Source organism: Melozone crissalis, unplaced genomic scaffold, assembly GCF_028551555.1.
Source record: "Melozone crissalis strain CALT ecotype California unplaced genomic scaffold, PUWL_Pcris_2 ptg000081l_1, whole genome shotgun sequence".
Taxonomy (NCBI): domain Eukaryota; kingdom Metazoa; phylum Chordata; class Aves; order Passeriformes; family Passerellidae; genus Melozone; species Melozone crissalis.
The window spans coordinates 1,865,944-1,879,931 of NW_026535858.1; the positions used below are offsets into that span (position 1 = coordinate 1,865,944).

General features: G+C 41.2%; 1 protein-coding gene across 4 annotated transcripts in view; it reads right to left on the bottom strand.

Moving 5' to 3' along the window:
• PLCB4 (phospholipase C beta 4) overlaps window positions 1-13,988 on the bottom strand; it is a 178,972-nt gene that overhangs the window by 153,349 nt on the left and 11,635 nt on the right. For 3 of the 4 annotated variants that reach the window (XM_054290254.1, XM_054290255.1, XM_054290252.1), the window contains exon 2: window positions 5,915-5,974. The gene's annotated coding sequence lies outside the window, so the exon portion shown is untranslated. Of the gene's footprint in view, window positions 1-5,914; window positions 5,975-13,374; window positions 13,401-13,988 lie in introns of those variants that run through there. The other variant, XM_054290253.1, reaches the window with a different exon arrangement.

Below are 13,988 nucleotides of genomic sequence, written 5' to 3' on the forward strand. Positions count from 1 at the left end.
TCCTCATCTTTGCTAATTGGCCCAGCTGCAACTCCTTAGGGGTGAGATTACTTTCTGCACTATCTTTGTTTTCTTATATTCTATCCCCCTACGCAGACCACAAAAGCAGTCAGAGCAAACATCCCTCTGAAATTTTCCATAATTTTATGGTTTTAAGTAGTTTAAAGTAATGGAAGAAAAGAAAAATCCTTTAAAAATACAATGCAGTTTTTGGCAATAATTTAGTAATTTTCCTTTTTGGCTTTGCCAGAAAACAGTAAGGGTTAAAGATGAATACACTATTCATGTGGCAGGAGGAGACACATCAGTTTAAAAGAGAGCATCCAACAGGCCAGTAATCTTGCTGTATCAATAGTAGGTCTTGGCAGATAGTTTCAACAGGAGAAGAGAGTCAGAAATGAATAAAACATTTTGTCCAAACTCAGCTGTGCACGACCTCTTTCTTTCTTTCCCACCATGTAGGTATTTCCTGTATCTGACAGTTTTATGATGACATTTCCCACTTTTGCTACCTTGCTGCCTTTATCTCACAGCTCTCCCCATACTTTTCAGATCATCCTGCTAATTCTTTCACTCTCCATTTCTCACATAATTGGCCTCAGGTGAAGCCAGTGGCAGAAATCCCACAAATGTGTCTGCAGTAGTTTACCTTGGGAATACGGGATGTCAGTCAGGTCTTTGCCCTCCAGCTCTGGCACCAAGTCATGCCAGCTTTGGGCAGGCTGAGAAAACACAAAAGGGAAGAGTTTCCTTCTTCCACTCCCTCCTACTGCACTCTCTCCATTTCACACACTCCTGTGGATAACTGCAGCAGACTCTTGTGCTCTGCTTTGCCCCTGGATCCAATACCATGCACTAAGGAAACACCCAGAAAACAGAAAAGAAGGGGGAGAGGGGAAGCCATAAAGAGCCCAAGTATGTCTTAGAGAGCTGAACCTGCACGGAACAAAATGGTTTGCAAGGACCTCACTTCCTCCAGGTTTTACTGAGGCCAAACAGTACACGGTGCCACTTTGTGCCTCTTGGTTTCTGACTTGCTCTTCCCATACTCCGCACTTTTGGATTCAAAATCAGCACTTCACACATTTTAAAAGAAGAAGGTTTAACTTCAGGCATTGATGAAATAGAAATTTTCAATAAAACAATGCTATGACTTAGTTCTTTATATAATCTTTTCAAAAAACAGCAAATAGTCTTTCCCTCCTGGGGAATGGCAGATAAATCTTCCGGGACAGTTTTACAAGGCAGTCACTTAGAGAAATACACAGACAAAGAAAACAACCTTTCTCAGCCTTAGACAACTCTTATCATAAACAACTAAAATTTACAGGAGCCAAGATTTGTTTTCTCCTTTTTTCTGCATTAGGATGTCTGATGATTCAGGTTTCAGACAGACCTACCACAGACCAGTTTGAGGCAGCAGTCTGGTAAACTTTGAAATCCTCTCCAGAAGTCCACCAGTCACTCATTCTTTCACCATTAACTTTTGCTCTGGCAGAAAAAATGAAAACTGACTCAGATTAAAAAAAAAGAAAAATCCCAGAATTATGGAATAGTTTTGGTTGGAAAGAGCCTTTCAATGCCATCTAGTCCTGCAATGAGAAGAGACATCTTCAGCTAGACCAGGTTGCTCAGAGTCCAACCCAGCCTAACCCTGAATGTTTCCAGGGATGGGGCACCCCCAATCTAAGTGGGAAATCTGTTCCAGTTTTTTCACCATCCTCATTGTAAAAAACTTCTTCCTTAAATATACCCAGTTTCAATTCAAAGCCATTTGTCCTGTCACAAGACCCTACTAAAAAGTTTGTCTTCATCTTTAAGACCTTCTTAAATATTGAAAGGAGGCAGTAGCCTGGAGCCTTCTCTCCTCCAGCTCAGAAATGACCTTTTAGAATGTTATGTATCAGGTGTGCTTTTGGGCCAGCTCAGCCCCTGATTCACTCTCAAACTGGCTTTTGGTGTGAACAAGCATCCAGGGACAAGAAATTAGTCTCCTTTCCCACTCCCAGCCTCTATTTTCTTTATCACAAGTGTCAGTTTAAATGTAAAGGAAACTACAGAGACCCTGACAACTGAGACAGTCACACTGCCATAAATTATCATTACACTTTTGTTATCACTTGCTGTGAGCTCCCAGAGCTCTGCCTCCTCTCCAAACCACAATCTTGCTCAGACTGAGACCTTTGCCACTACACAGGTTTTCTGCTCCTTGCACGCTCACCTCTCTCACACAAGTGTCTGCACAATGCTGGATTTTGCTGTAATTAAACAGAACAGTCTCCCAAAGGAAAGCACAAAGACAACAACATGATCACAAGCAGCAGGGAATATTTGGAAAACAATACTTCATCTGGATGCAGTAAGCTTCATTTATTTTTCTTTTGCCTCTCTATTTTGGTTTTATACTGTTGACTCCAAGTTTTAATGACCAAAGATATTTTAAGCATTCCTGACCTAGAAATGTGCTAAGAATAAGAGAACTTTATAATAAAGAAAACATTGGCCATCTGAAGGGAAACTCAGAGTATACCCCACCTTAGTGAGCTATGCATGTTGCTTATGAGCAGCAGATAAGTTCTCAGGCCTACAAGGACTCAATTTCCAGAAAACAGAGATAACATGGGAAAAGAATCAGATAGGCTGTAGGATTCAATGGACCTGATTAAGAGAACAGTTGGGGGATTCATGGCATGGATTATTTTGACAACAGCAATCTGAGCAAATGGCTTTGGTCTCTAACAAGAAGGGCAGCTTTCCTTTATTCTCTCCCCTATAAAGTGTCACTTCCATTTGGGACCAGTTACCATGCCCCTTATAAGGAGCAGGCAGCAAATAGTTTGGGACTAAAACTCATCCTAAATTATGCTCAGTAGGTGTGAGAGTTCCACGCTGGCACAAGAAGAACAAGTGCAAGATGTTTCTGTGATTGCAGCAGGCAGATTACACAGAGGGAACTCCATCAATATGTGGCCAAGGAATGCTGCAGCTCCCCAACTCAGAGATACAGTGACACACAAGTACCCACAGGAGCACAGGTAATTTAATCAAAAATGCACATGCCAAATATTCAGGCTCTGTCCTTCACATGAAAGGTCTGCAATTCTGTAAATAAACCACAGGGATCTTATTTCACCTCCATAAAAATCAACTGTGAAGTGTTGATGAATAAAATCAATGAGCTAACTGTGAGGAAATGTTTTAATTATTATTCCAATCAGGAATGCCTAGTGAACATCATGGCCAGTTTCACACTACAAACTTGAACAGGAATTCAGCCCTCTCTCCTTTCCACAGTGTTGGAAAGCACCTTTCATTTAAAGGATTTTCTTTGGCTAGTTTTCTCTTCAGCTCAATCTCTTTCAGACTAGGAGAGGGGTCAAAGTTCCTGCAGCTCCTGATTATTCAATAACATGACTAATGCTCTCCTAAGGGGAACTTGATTACAGGTAAATTATGTATTATGATAAAGGCACCATCTCCCATTTGCACAGGCCTGTCCTCCCACCCACCACTATGTAAACACAATAAACCTTTAAGGATGCACTGCCTGACCTCATCTCCTGAAGAAATACTGCCTGGAATCACACTGTAATGAAACACAGGAGAGCACAGAATGGCCCCATTTAATCTTTAACAATATGATATTTTAACAGGCTTCTACCCAGACAACCTCTCCTAGGCATCCTCAGTGCAACCAATATTAACTGCAGCATGCTGTTCACAGACCCTAAAACTGGCTGTACAAATTGTGACTGCCTGGGGCTACTTTTGTTTTGTTATGGAGCCAAGTTATCCTCATATTTATTTGATGCAAAAAGTTGGGAGCTTTGAAATCTGCTGTTCCTTTTTTCACAAAGTTTTAGAAGTCTTTGACTTTTAGGATGGTGTGTAAAGCCTATGGCATGTCCTTCTTCATGTTGTGTTGAAGTGGTTAAAAAGAGGATCCAGTGGAAAACGAAAAGCATCACCTCTAACTTCCTTCACTAACTAAGCCCCCAAAGGGGCTTTTCCCTGTAATATTTACTCTTACTTTGAAAACATCAAATGTGACACTCCAGGTAAACTTATTCACCTACTATTCCTTTATCACTTTTAACAAATGAACCAGCAGTTCTGCCATTAATGGAAATTCATTCCAAGTCTCTTACTAGTAAGGTTTCTACTGCTGCACCTGGATAAGAAGTCAGCCCTATCCATATTTTCAGAACATTGCTCTACAAAGATATTTACAGAAGTTTCTACTTTCCAAGAAAGCTATTTCTGGCCAATGTAGGCTTATTTTTTTCTTTTTCAATTATTTTAAACTGTACTTGTGCCCACAGAAGAATTATTTTTATCAGTTACAAATAAACAAACCAACTGTGACAGAACACCAGGTCACAGTGCAGCAGATTCCCAACTGCTTGTGGCACAGACTACATGGATAAACCAACAATCCAGGAGTGAAAAACAAGGAAAACAAGTCTGTTTTCACCACTAATGCCAAGGTAGGATAGGTAGAGCACTGCCTACAACCTTTGTACCATTTCTTCTAGTTCTACAATTCTAGATAAACACCACAACCACATCCTTTGGTGTCAATGACTTGTTCTGCAATGAAATTTTCCTGTTGTGGTCTTATTGCAGGGGTTCCATGCTGTTGTCTCCTTATCACAAAAGTCTCATACCTGCTTGGTGTTCCACGTGGGCAGCTCCTCAGAGCACTGCCTCTTTCTCCTTCACACAGCAGCCACCTGACTCCAGTTCCCTCCTCACCCACCCCACTCTTTATAGCACTCCTCTTCTCATTGGTTACACCTGTGGCCTGTTAAAGTCAGGCCTGCTCCTCATCTTTGCTAATTGGCCCAGCTGCAACTCCTTAGGGGTGAGATTACTTTCTGCACTATCTTTGTTTTCTTATAGTCTGTCCTCTTACATTTTCCTACTAAAGATCCCTTTAGAGCAGATCCACCAGCAATTGGAATCCTCATCTGAGATTTCTCACACGATTTCATTTCAGACAACATTGGAGAACTCTTATATGAATTTAGGTGTGGTTTTAGAAGAACAATAAAAAGCAAATGCACCACCTAATCATTATCACTTCAAAACTTTCATGCACAAAGCCTGTGCCCTGCTCTGCACCTGTTCAGTACAACAGGAATCAAAGAATTCATCTAAACTGAGCTTGAGGTCTCAGTCAGGATTAGCCAGAAACTAACATTTGTCACAACTTTCTGAGCCTGCTCAAGGCCTGGATTGCTAAAGCAATTGGAATTCTGTGCCAGCTTGGTGCTTCTGGAGGAAAAGCGGTTTTCAGGCAGCAGAAGCCAATAGGGTAAGAATCCTCTATGCCAACGGGATGGGTAAAACTTTACTCAGACTAGGAAGAGAACATAAACTGGTATGCAAGTGACTCATCCCCCTGTACCAAAAGAAAGTAAAAACCTTGCTCTCCACAAACACAAGGTGAGAAGGATCTGCTGGAACACAGACTCCAGAACCTAAATTGACTTTGCAGCTGTTTAGGAACGGCTATCACTGGAGTCTATTGGGCCTGAGGGGGAGCACACCAAAGAACAATTTCTACTCATCCAAACTCTCCAGGATGTTAGACTCCAAAAAGATAAGGCCTCTGAGAACTGTGAATACCCTCATCTGCCTGGGTCTGATCAACCTCACACATACACACTTCCTTAATGTCAGGATATCTGGTTTCAGGAGAGCACAGCACCCTCTGAATTTGCAGTTATGATCTAAATTTCTAATAACTTCTCTCCTCTCATGAACACCAACTGCTGCTTTTTCAGAACACATTTGTCCTTCTACTGACATGGACAGTGCAGCATTGCAATGGTAAACTGTATTTTAAACAGGAAGTAGATAATCTAGTACAAAACAGAATTAAAATACTAAAAGAACAGAAAATGTATACCTTTTGAAAATCAGAAACTGTTCCGTAGAAATTCACATTGTAGAAAATGTCTTCCTTTCCCTTAAAAGAAAAAAAAAAAAAGCCTTAATTGTGCATATTCATATTTAATTACCTAATAAAATCCCAGTAAACTACTACAAGACCTTCTTTTTCCTCCAGAAATAATTTCTCCTTATGGATCTGAATATTTACACTGTAGCAAACAAATACTGAGTGCTCAGTGAGTTTTCGTTTGAAGTTCGTTTTATTTTGAAATTCCTGTTATTGAAGCAGAAGCATCATAGCTGCAGGTGACAGGAACACATGGCACCCATTCTTCCAAGCATTTAAAACTAGAAAGCAACACAATGGAGACTAAGGATGGAGCAGTGTGTCAGGAACAGGGAAAATAAAGTATTTTATTTTGAGACATACAATCAGGTCTGTCTATCATCCCATCTTTAGGTAAAAAGTAATTTATGCCATTGTTATTAGTGCTAGATGCATTTCCTGCATTGCTTTTGCCAACGCTCTGGAGGGATGGAAGCATCGACTTCTGTTTTCCCCATCTTTGGAGGGGAAGGAGCAGCACAGGGACACCCAACACCAACTCCTGTACCTCTGAGCAGTACAAGTGGGCAGGGTGCTTCGGTGCTGCTCCTTTGCACCCCTCTTGTTTCCAAATGCACAGACCCAGTGATTTCCTTCTGTGAGACATAAGTGTGAGACCTTAAATTGGACAGGAGCACAACAGCCCTCCAGCCAGCAAAGCAGCAGGTTTACACAAACAGGAACGAAAATGACCAAAGAGCGCTCAAAAATGAAATCAAATCCAAATTCACATTAGAAATCCATGTTTTATAGGAGACAGTATTTTATTAAAAGAAAGCGTCTTCAGCATTATTGAAAATAACATGAAATTGACTGCTGCTTTTTCAAATGAATTTCTATCAAGAGCTCCTACACATTAGATCAGAAGCTGTATTTTTCTCTCTTCCATCAAGCTAAATCTTTCTTCCTTTATAGAAAAAATAAATTGAAGCCTAAAGTTGAGAACATCTCAATATCCACTAGGTGCATACACAGAATTAAATTTGACCTGATACTCTTCAGTTTTATGAGGTTTAAGTTTTATGAGAAGAAGAAAAAACCCTCAATATTAGAAACAGATTGCAGAAAACAAGGGTCTCAGCCAAGGGAAGCCAGAGCATGTTGTGGCTCTAGCATTTGCTTTGAGAACTCATGGCACATAAAACACCCTGAGTATGGGACCAGAGGGACTGAGAACCACAGCAATCACAATTACAGCAATGAGGGCAGTTAAAGAGAAACCTTTCCTCCTCTGTTGAATCCTCTCAAAGTTGCCAAAAACGTCCATTAAAAGAAGTCGTTTCAAATCATAAATAGCAATGCTGAGAGAATGATGGCTACGTACTTTGTTCTCATTAAATATTGACAGCATTCTCTTCTAGTAAGAGACTACACAGTGATTTCAGGTCTTTTTTAAATTATTTTTTTAAATGCCTCAAACTCTTTAATTTTGCTGGTGCACTTTCAGCCTGCCCTCAGCAGCTCCTAATTACATGACAAGATATCTCTGGGTCTCCAGGACTTTGCAGCTTCACACAAAAGCATCCTTACACTTACTCCTGGGTCAACTAGAGCCAGCTTCATGCTAAAATAAACTCCCTGTCCAAAACAGCCTGTGCTGGGAAACAAAGACATGACAAGATTATTTTCAAGCATACAAACTGCTCTGTTAGTGTGCAGCAGGAGATCCAGCCCAGCCCTTTTTGTTCCCCTGCAGCCTGCAGTCAGATTTCAGCAGGGTTACATCAGTGTGGGATCCAGCCAGCTCCACTGGAACCAGGAGCATCCCAGCAGCCCTAATGCACATTCCAGAAACACAACCTGCTTCCCACTGGTGTTAATCAGCCACAGCTTTCTGGGCACAACTGCCACTGGGCCCTGAAATTTCTCATGTTCCATGTAAACACACGAGTACAATCTCATAAATTTAATGAACAAAATCAGTTTCTTTTTAGCTATGCAAATACCAAAAATCTCTCTCTGTGTCTTTCCACCAGTTAAGTATTTCTTCAGAAGCTTGTTTGTGTCCAAAATCTCCAGTGGCCCTTTCAGCGAGCCTGTAAATTCTTTGAGGGAAGCACTCCGAGCCAGAGTGCAGCCTCAGTCCCTGAAACACTGAGCAGCTTGTAATTCACAGCAACAGGACAACTGATGGAGGAATGGACAGTGGCTGCAGCCTCAGCTCTGCCCTCCCTTCCAGAGCTGGGTTAAAGGCTAAAATACAAAAACCCCACAATTTTCATTTTCCTCGTGTTCTAAAGAAAAAGAAAAAAAAAATTAAATGAAAAAGCCTTAAGTACCTTGATGCCTGCCTTTTTTTTTTTTTTTTTTTTTTTTTGCAAAGGATCTTTAATTTGATGTTCCTCGCAACACCAGGGCAGGTGTAGAGGAATCAAATTCTGATGTGGCCAGTGTTCATTCTGGCCACAACACACATTTCTCCACTGGTGTTCAGTAAAGCACAACGTGTTTCTTCACTTGTCACCTGGCCTTTCTTCCTGTCACCTTAAATACACCCCATGGGCGTCCTCTCTCTTCACAACCTAACCCCCTTACAAGCTCCAAGGAAAAGACTTATTTTTGCAAAAGACCCAGCTGAATCATAACGACCCTTCAAAAGGACGGGCAACCTTCATCAAGACTCTGGGCTTGTCAACAGAATTTTTTTCCTTTTCTTTTTCATTTCAAGCAGAAAACAAGTTTTCATCCAGAGGGATCCATCACTCAAGGTTCTTTTTCACCTGTCACTCTGAAATGCTCAGAGAAAATGACCTGACAAATACACACTTCTGCAAGACCTTCCCATTGATGGACACTTGCTTGCAGATAATCACCTCCTTGAGTTACCCAGAGTATAACTTTAGAATTCCAATAAGGACCTTTTGCCTCATTCTAATTAAAAGCAAAGTACAAGCACTCAATTTAGAAAAGACCATTAGAGACTTAATTTAAACATGACAATTTTAGTCTGTCAATATACTGAAATGATCATTACCTATCAAACCTTCTCTCATTCTGTACCGGAAAGGAGCTTCGACCATAGCTCATTAGTTAATTTTAGACACACAACTGTTACCATTTTTCAGACATGAATTGACTGTATATCCCTAATCTGGATGCACAGCTCTGAAAAGGTCATTTCTTTCTTTGTATTTTTTTTTCAGGAGTAGGGGGAAAAAAAAAACCAAAGCAAAAGAAGAGGCAAACACAGAAGGCAGGAGGAAAATGTGAAGAATTGCCTGTCATCCTCACTCCTGGGGGCAGGAGAGCCCGGTGAGGGATGCGGTGTCAGCTCCCAGGGCCCCGCTGCACATCCCTCACTCTCCCGCGAGGCTGCTGAGAAAGCCCAGCTCCTTCCTGGCGTGGAGCCTTGCCAGGGACATCAGGCTGTTGCTGCTGACATGCTCCACACACCATTCGGTGGCTTCCTGCTCGAGGCATTACATAATCTGAGCCTCTGGCATATCTTTCTGGAACATTTCGTGTGCTCGCCCACAGGATCAGCAGCATCTCCAGCTCCCACAGCTCTGCACCTCCCTGCACTGATTCTGATCTGGAGGGCACTGACTGCAGGCACAGATGGCTGTTGATCCCCACTAAACACAAACTTGACCGTATGACTCCAAAAAGGACAAAAGAAGCAGGTAACCACGCAGTTAAACACAATTAATGGTCACAGGAATACCACGATGGGAATCACTTTTAGAAACCACAGAATTCTATCAAGGGCTGCTGCACCCAGCTTCACTAAGGCAGAAACTTATTAACCAAAGGGAGCACACAGCCTCCTATCAGCACCACACACAACCCACCCCATCAGCCCTAAATCTGCCTCCAGCCATGAAATCCTGAGTCAGGAGAGCTCCTGACTCGGGGTCAATGTGCACATAGCTAACCTGAAAGGTACAATCACTCCTTGACGTTTGCTGAGCAAGACTCAGGGCACTGCCCTCCTGAAACAGGCAGACTCTTTCCACAGAGATGTCAAGTACTTGGAGCCCAGAGATTCCATTTCATGAGAAGCTGTCAATTGATAATAAAGCACACCCTCCAAAATGATGTGTAGACAATAGAATCTTTTAGACCTTTTTCTACAGAGCAGGAGTTATATGATAAACCCCACATAACTTAAACCAAGCAATAAACAACAGCAGCATTTGTGCACTATAGAACAGTTATTACAAACTCTAATCAGTATGCAAATGTAATAGCACCAAAATACACAATCTGCAATTTGACTCAGAGAATTTCAGGGTGTCTTGGATGTGATTATATACTATTATATACTTGGATGTGATTGTATACTATTATATACAACTCCTGGAGGGAATTTTACCTATGGCTAAAGGAAGTTTTTTGGTTTGTTTGGTTGTTTTTTTTTTTCCTGGTGGAATTCTCAATTTTTAGTCGCCTCTAGTAATTCTCTGGAACCAAAATAATCATGCTGCAGTTTAAAAGGTTTTCAATCTATGAAATTACTCACTGCTGATGAAAGCATTAACAATCCAAGACTTCATTTACAGCATTACAAAGAATCCAGGACAATTATGGGTAAATGCTTTTACTCAGCTTGGGCCAACAAAATTAATTATTATCATAAAAACCTGCACTCCAACCAAGAGTAAAGTTTAAAGGTGTCCCACCACATTCAAAGAGAACAGAAAGGAAGGAACAGGCCTGGACTCCAACATGAAAGTGGGCAGCTAATGCAGGCCCTGGGGAACGTGCAGCAGGTGACAGGATGGGAAGAGGATGGATACTCCTTTCAGGCCAGCAAGCCAGCACTTTGCATCACCAAGATAAAATCTGATATCTCCAGGGAAAGCTCAGCACCATCACATAAATCCTTCTGCAGCCTAATAGTTCTGTTTGGGATGTACTCTGTGTTCCAGAAACTGGGAGCCTGCTCCTTGCCAGCCCGGCTCTGAAATGTAGGCCAGCAGCTCAAATGTTGCGTGTGGTGATCTATGCTTTTTTATCCCAATCCTCCACCACAGCAAGAGAAAGGGATTAAGCGGCATTATTTTTCCCCCTGAATATTTACTGAGATAATTACATGCCATACTATAATACAAGATTATTTTGCACAGTACAAAATAACATGGAACAGGCCTGTTGTTTTATGGAAACCTCTTGGTCCCATCACTCTTGATCACTTTGGGCTTGTTCCTTCAGGAAAGTTTAACAGCAAACTCTTCCAAATGTACCAAATAGATGCACTCAGCTTCTTCATACAGTCCCATTTTTAGCAATCATATTTTTAAAATTATTTCACAAAACATTATTAATGACTTAAGCCATCTGTGTTTCTAGAGAACGCTCCCTTCCATCCTTTCTTTCCTTCCTACTGGGTTGCACAGTAAAGACTTTTTTATTTACAACCACTTTTATGCCAGCAGATGTTTTACCACACAAAACTGCTTTGCTGCAAAGTTCAAGAAGAAAGTGGTGGGAAGAAGTTTACATAAGCAGACATCATCAACAAAAGCAGGAGAGCCTGGCAAACCACAGGCCGCAGTCATTTAATTCACACAAATCTCTCTTCCCCTTTCTCACTCTGCTTTCCAATTTGATTTAATTCCATAGGAGGATCTGACTGGCAGTCACTCCATAATGCATTGCAAGGTTTAAATGCCAGCAGCTTTCCTTGTCTTGACAAAATGTACAGAGCAGAAATTTAATTACAACTGGTTCAAATGCACTTTTGTTTTGCTTTTACCCACCTGGAACACGGAGGCCATTTAAAGTAAACACGTTTAGTCACTGGATAATGTGAAGTATAAAGGAAAAATTACACTGTAATAAACAGAGATACATTTGAAAACAATTTTGATTTCTTATCGCTGAACCTGGCTGCAACCAGCTAGCTGCAAGTGGCATGACTGTGATGGAAATGGCGTGGTACTGCAGTGCAAGAAAGTAAACATCTTCTCCCAGACAGCAGCACAGCAGTTGAAATCCACCCAAGAAAACCATTTGCATTATCGGTGTGCATTATTCTGCCCTAACGTTTTGACACTGAGTTTAAACATTAAGCTGGGAGTACAATGCCTCTTTTTGAAACTAATGCAATTTCTTGGGGCAAAATCTGATATGGCCAGCCAGATTTCCTGAGTGCTAGTTTCTCCTAAGGAAAAAAAGAAAAGGGAAAAAAAAGAGACATCGGTTTAATTTTGATTTGTCCAGTAAACAGATCAAAGCATTGCAGCTCTGCAGAGGAGGTTTACAAAGCCTCCTTGTGCAAACATCCTGGGCCTGATGCTGCCAGCTGCACTGAAGCAAATCTCATCTGATGGCAGCCAGTGCTGGTTTGTGCTACATTGTCCAATGCAAAAATTTACACTTTAAAGGGAAGTCAAAATCTTTGAAGTTCCACTTGATCAAAAATTATTAAAACATGCAGCTTGAATTTTTAGGCTGATCTTAAACACATGTAGCTGGAAACGTTTCACACTTCTATTCTGTTTCTTATATACCAAAAACTGTATTCAGCTCTAGGCTCCTCCTATTCCAGTGCAATAAATTCTTTGGGTGAAGGAGCATTTTTAACAAATTTGTACAACGCCTAAAAGAGAGATTCCAGAAGCACTATTAGATCACTGAGAACTGCAAGACTGCGAAGTGTAAATAATTTTTAGCATAGCTGAAACATCTTTCTAGATCTGTGCTTTGTAAGATTGTAATTTCTGCCCAGTCCCTTCTATTTCTTTTCTCATCCAAGTGAGCAGTTGAGCTTGTTCAGGGTTTGCTGCTTGCTGCCTTTCACAGAACAAAAGGAAGAGGGAGGAAACTGAAATGACACAACCCATATAAATTAGTTTTAAAATGTTCAGTGGTAGGCCTGATGTCTGCAGCTACTTTGATTCTTTGCAGAAGAAATTTCCTTTCTATACATATATATGGTTGTCACTTGAGTGTCCCTTTAAGCCAGCTTTGCTGATTCAGACTATGCCCATACCATTTTTATTGCCAAAGCAATAAAAAAAAAAAGGTGTTCCTGAGTTATGTTCTAACTTAAAAGATTTATACAGGGAATCCTCAACCTTAGAAACAACACCAAGAAGAACATTGTAATTTCTGCTGCAAGACTGCTGTCAACGTCCATATGCAAAAAGCCTGCTTGATAAATATCCTATATTTACACACAAGACTGTGCTTCTAAACCTGAAACTCTGCTCTTTCTGGGCTACAAATCAAAACTGGATCTGTTGCATAACAAAGGCATTAAAGATAATGGCCTCTGCGACTGCGTGGCACATGAGTGTGAGCAGTGTGAGCAATGCCCTGCTCCATACATTACCCTGCACCCCGGGGAGCTGGGCTGGCAGAGCATGGCCATGTCCCTGATTGCTACGGTTTGATTTCCAAGTCAAGGTCAAGAAGCAATTTACCAGGATCCCTGTTGCTAACACACATGGGCTGCAGGCTTTGGAGAAGTCATCTTGCCACGTTAAAAAAGGTCTCAACAACTGGAACATAAAGAGATGAAATAGTCTGTAAGCTGCTTTATACCCTCAGGTACTTCAACACGTTGGACTGAACAGCATGGATGCCAATTCTTTTTAACCTGCATATATCAGCTCTGTATATATATTCTAATTAAAAACACTGTATTGCAGTGTATTCCCTCATCTGAGGTATCAGCAAATGGGCACCAAGCAGGTTACATAAAAAATAACAAAGAATGCATCGGAATAAATGCCATAAAATAAATAATGCAAGGATCGTCCCTGCCCCAGAAACCTTGCAATTTAGGCCATGAACAAAGAATCCTTACGGGATCATACCAAACCTACCTCCCATTCCTCAGCTGACATTTACATTGTGCTGTACTCCTTCAGTTCATACTTTCAGGGCTGGAACTATGCACTTGTTGTGATGTGCACTGCTGAAATCTGCTCTGGATCTCGTGGTTCACAAGACAGTGAGCCTTCTTGTCAGGCATTATCATGACATTTAAGATAGATATTGAAAAATACCTAATCAGAACACTGTGGGTGAGGGG